This window comes from Microcaecilia unicolor, chromosome 3 (assembly GCF_901765095.1).
Source record: "Microcaecilia unicolor chromosome 3, aMicUni1.1, whole genome shotgun sequence".
In the NCBI taxonomy this organism is placed as follows: domain Eukaryota; kingdom Metazoa; phylum Chordata; class Amphibia; order Gymnophiona; family Siphonopidae; genus Microcaecilia; species Microcaecilia unicolor.
The window spans coordinates 219,445,329-219,450,951 of record NC_044033.1 but is presented as its reverse complement, the minus strand read 5'-3'; positions in this window follow the sequence as shown (position 1 = coordinate 219,450,951).

The window sequence follows — 5,623 nt, the reverse complement described above, 5'->3', positions numbered from 1 at the left end:
GGGCGAGAATATGCAACTCTGGACTCTTTTGGGAGGAAGGCGTATCAGGCTGGTCTGCTCGCTTCCAAAATCCAGTCTTACCAGCTCTTCACGAGTGTGCATTTACGGAACTCTGTGAGGCAACTTGAGAGTTTAGTAGATACACTCCCTGAGGAGAAAGCTGAACCCTTTCGCCAAGTGATCAGGCAGCAGAAGGCGTGTCGCAAGTTCCTGTCCAGGGGCATTTTTGACACTTGCGATGTGACATCTCGCTTTTCCGCTCAAGGTATAGCGATGCGCAGGCTCTCATGGCTGCGTGCCTCTAACCTGGAGGAAAGAACTCAGCGGAAAATAGCAGATATCCCATGCCGGGGGGATCACCTTTTTGGAGAGAAGGTTGAAGAGATGATTGATCATCTCTACCAGCGTGATAACGCTATGGACTCTCTCTCCCGCCGGGCGCCTTCTGCAACCACTTCCACTGCTAGGAAGTTTTTTAAGGGAAAGAGGAGTGCTCCCTTCGCTTCTAGAAATCGTAGGTACACTCCTTATTCCCATCAGCCGGTTCAGGCTCGACCCCAGCCCGCTCGCTCTCGTCAGCAGCGGGCACCGAAGCAGCCCCCTGCAGCTCCCCAGCAAAAACCAGGGACGGGTTTTTGACTGGCTCCAGCAGAGCATAGCCGAAGTCAAAGTACCTGTGCCGAACGATCTGCCGGTCGGGGGGGAGGTTAAAATTTTTTCACCAAAGGTGGCCTCTCGTAACCTCCGACCAGTGGGTTCTTCAAATAGTCCGGTGCGGGTACACCCTCAATTTGATTTCCAAACCTCCAAATTGCCCACCAGGAGCTCAGTCTTTCAGCTCCTACCACAAGCAGATACTTGCAGAGGAACTCTCCGCCCTTCTCAGCGCCAATGCGGTCGAGCCCGTACCACCAGGGCAGGAAGGGCTGGGATTCTATTCCAGGTATTTCCTTGTGGAAAAGAAAACAGGGGGGATGCGTCCCATCCTAGACCTAAGGGCCCTGAACAAATATCTGGTCAAAGAAAAGTTCAGGATGCTTTCCCTGGGCACTCTTCTTCCCATGATTCAGAAAAACGATTGGCTATGCTCTCTGGACTTGAAGGATGCTTACACTCACATACCGATACTTCCAGCCCACAGGAAGTATCTTCGGTTTCGGCTGGGAACACAGCACTTTCAGTACTGTGTTTTGCCTTTTGGCTTGGCGTCTGCACCCAGGGTTTTTACAAAGTGCCTGGCCGTTGTGGCAGCGTCGCTACGCAGACTGGGAGTGCATGTGTTCCCTTATCTGGACGATTGGCTGGTGAAGAACACCTCCCCGCAAGAAACTTTGCAGTCTATGCGGATGACTATTCAGGTGCTAGAGATGCTGGGCTTTGTCATCAATTACCCCAAGTCCCATCTCGTCCCTGTGCAGAAATTGGAATTCATAGGAGCTCTGTTGTGCACACAGACAGCTTGTGCTTATCTCCCAGGACCCAGGGCAGACAGACTTCTGTCTCTGGTTTCCAAAGTGCAAGCATCTCAGCAGGTCACAGCTCGGCAGATGTTGAGATTGCTTGGCCACATGGCCTCCACAGTTCATGTGACACCCATGGCACGTCTACACATGAGATCGGCTCAATGGACCCTAGCTTCTCAGTGGTTTCAAGCCACGGGGAATCTAGAGGATGTTGTCCGGCTGTCCACCAATTTTCGAAATTCCCTCAGTTGGTGGACCATTCGATCCAATCTGGTCTTGGGACGCCCATTCCAAATTCCTCAGCCTCAAAAAGTGCTGACGACGGATGCATCCCTCCTCGGGTGGGGAGCGCATGTAGATGGGCTTCACACTCAAGGAGCTTGGTCTCTTCAGGAGAAGCATCTCCAGATCAACCTCCTGGAATTGCGAGCGATCTGGAATGCTCTGAAGGCATTCAGAGATCGGCTAGCCAACAAAATTGTTCTCATTCAGACAGACAATCAAGTGGCGATGTATTACACCAACAAGCAAGGGGGTACCGGATCCCGTCCTCTGTGCCAGGAGGCCGTGCAGATGTGGCTATGGGCCTATCAAAACGGAATGTTTCTCCAAGCCACTTATCTAGCCGGTGTAAACAATGGTCTGGCCGACAGGCTGAGCAGAGTTATGCGGCCTCACGAGTGGTCCTTGAACATGACTATTGCCAAAAAGATCTTTCGAGTTTGGGGAACTCCGTCGATAGATCTTTTTGCTTCCCAGGACACTCACAAGGTTCCTCAATTCTGTTCCAGACTCCAGGCCCACGGCAGACTAGCGTCGGATGCCTTCCTCCTTTTTTGGGGGACAGGACTCCTGTACGCTTATCCTCCCATCCCTTTAGTGGGGAAGACTCTCCTGAAACTCAAGCAGGACCAGGGAACCATGATTCTGATAGCGCCTTTTTGGCCCCGCCAGATATGGTTTCCTCTTCTTCTGGAACTTTCGTCAGAAGAACCATGGAGATTGGACTGTTTTCCGACCCTCATTACTCAGAACGAGGGGGCGCTTCTACATCCCAACCTCCGGTCTCTAGCTCTCACGGCCTGGATGTTGCGAGCATAGAGGTTGCCTCCTTTGGTCTCTCTGAGGGTGTCTCCAGAGTTTTGTTTGCTTCCAGGAAAGATTCCACACATAAGTGTTACTCTTTTAAATGGAGGAGGTTTGCCGTCTGGTGTGACAGTAACGGTCTAGATCCTTTCTCTTGTCCTGCACAGACCTTGCTTGAGTACCTTCTGCATTTATCCGAGTCCGGTCTTAAGACCAACTCGGTCAAGGTTCACCTTAGCGCTATCAGTGCTTATCATTCACATGTTGATGGCTTGCCGATTTCTGGACAGCCTTTAGTCATGCGTTTCATGAGAGGTTTGTTTTTGTCAAAGCCCCCTATCAAACCTCCTCCAGTGCCATGGGATCTCAATGTCGTTCTCACCCAGCTGATGACAACTCCTTTTGAGCCACTGGATTCCTGCCATCTGAAGTACTTGACCTTGAAGGTCATTTTCTTGGTGGCTGTTACTTCAGCTCGTAGGGTCAGTGAGCTTCAAGCCCTGGTAGTTCATGCACCATTCCTTGTCTTTCATCATGACAGAGTAGTCCTCCGCACCCACCCAAAGTTTCTACCGAAGGTGGTGTCGGAGTTCCATCTGAACCAGTCAATTGTCTTGCCAACATTCTTTCCCCCTCCTCACTTGAGCCCGGGCGAAAGCAAGTTGCACACTTTGGACTGTAAAAGAGCACTGGCCTGTTACGTGGAGCGGACGCGCCCCTTCAGAAAGTCCGCCCATCTGTTTGTTTCTTTTAATCCCAACAAGAGGGGAGTTGCTGTCGGAAAACGCACCATCTCTAATTGGCTAGCAGATTGCATTTCCTTCTCTTACGCCCAAGCCGGGCTGACTTTGGACGGTCATGTCACGGCTCATAATGTTAGAGCCATGGCTGCGTCGGTGGCTCATCTAAAGTCAGCCACCATAGAAGAGATTTGCAAAGCTGCGACGTGGGCTTCGATCCACACATTCACATCACATTACTGCCTTCAGCAGCATAGCCGACGCGACAGTCGGTTTGGGCAGTCGGTGCTGCAGAGTCTGTTTGGGGTTTAGAATCCAACTCCACCCCCCTAGGCCCATGTTTATTCTGTTCCAGGCTGCACTCTCAGTTAGTTGAATTTGGTTTCAGGTCAATTTTGTTTTTTGTCCTCGCCGTTGCGGGACCCAATTGACCATTCTTTGTTGTGTTGAGTGAGCCTGGGGGCTAGGGATACCCCATCAGTGAGAATATTGGCCTGCTTGTCTTTGGAGAAAGAGTAGTTACTCACCTGTAACAGGTGTTCTCCGAAGACAGCAGGCAATATATTCTCACAACCCTCCCACCTCCCCTTTGGAGTTGTATTCCTCTAATTCTTGTAATTAACTGAGGAATGTGCCCGCGCGGCGGGCGGGAAAGTGGACGCGCGCATGCGCACTGCATCCGCCCGCGCGACGGGGGACATTTTAGACTTTGTCATGGACTTTGCTGGAAAGTCCTCCGGGCCGACGTGACGTCACCCATCAGTGAGAATATATTGCCTGCTGTCTTCGGAGAACACCTGTTACAGGTGAGTAACTACTCTATCCTGTCTAAATGCAGAAAATGTGCAAAAGTCTTTAAGACTGAGAGGAATGCAAGAGATTTCACACCACGGCCGAGGAGGGGTAGGTGGGTTAGTTTGGTCTTCTGCAATAGGGTCTGCAAGAATTTAAGGCCTTTTTTTTTTCCTGTGAACACTGTTTTTGTGACCTCCGTGAAGATTACAGGTGAAAAAAATAACAGAATGAGGGGCCCTTTTACAAAGGCACGTAAGGCCTTATGCACGCCCAGCGTGCGCTAGATCGGCATTACCACCCGGCTGACACGTGCTCCGGGCAGTAATTCTGAATTTGGAGTGCGTCGAAACCACGTGGTAGAAAATATTTTCTACCGCGTAGTGGTTACCTGACAGTAAATGGCAGTGGACACGTATTGCATGGCTACCATCCGGTTAGCACATGAGACTTTACCGCTAAGTCAACGGATGGCGGTGTCAGGCCGAAAATCGACGTGCGTTGTTTTTTATTCTGATGCATGGCCATTTTCTGGCCCCTTTAAAAAAGGTCCTTTTTCCAGGACGTGGCAAAAACTGGCCCGGTGTGCACCCAAAAGACGTGCTCACACTGCTGCAGGCCACATTTTGCTGTGGCTTAGTAAAAGGGCCCCTGAGAGAGGTGTTGATTTTGCACCAAGGGCAGCTACAGCTGTGCAGAGGTCTGAGCAGAAAATAATTTGCATTGGCACACATCCACTGTGAGGAGAGTACGTGGATGAGAGGGAGAGCAAGGCACCCCAGATAAGCCGGAGAGCCCTTTTCCCGAAGGGGGGAAGGAAGGTAAAGACTACAAGACCCAGCAGCCCCTGGGAGACTCCCACACTAACATTAGAGACTATCATTCCCAGCAACCCCCAGAGGCGGCTCAAGGAAGGACAGGTGAGGGGAGTTCGCAACACCCGGCCTGAAGAGCCAGGGGAAGGGAGGAGACTCCAGCCTGGGCTAATCAGGAGGATAAGGAACAGCTGGGGAACAGAGGGTTAGAAGAACCAATGGAGTGGCAAGAGGAGAAGGGAGAGGAGGAGCCCATGGATGTCTCTGCTCTTGGAGGGAGGGAGAGAGTTTAAAAGGCAGGTAAAAGTCTGGTTTGGGGGGTTACTGAGAGGGGGAAGGAGGTGGTTAACCTGTAGGAAGGGTTGTGGGAGCACATGTTCCAGCCTGAGGCCATGAGGAGTTGTTGTCTTGAAGGGAGTGCTGGCAAAGGAAGGGCAGGCTTCTGCATACTTCAGACTGGTGACCGGGGGAGTTTGGGGCCGGGAGGATTACAATATATTTCCTTTACCTTGTGGATAATATATCTTCTTTACTTTATGGATTACAAGACATTTCTTCTACCTTATGGATTGCTGAGTATACAATAAATTTTCCTTAGCCGGGTGGAGTCCAGTATTTTCTTTAACCGGTGTCTTATAAGGAGTGGCGGCTCTTGGGGGGGGGGGGGCACTGTTGTTAGAGAGAGACCAGAGACTATACAAGACCGGACCCCCAGCACTAATCCGCT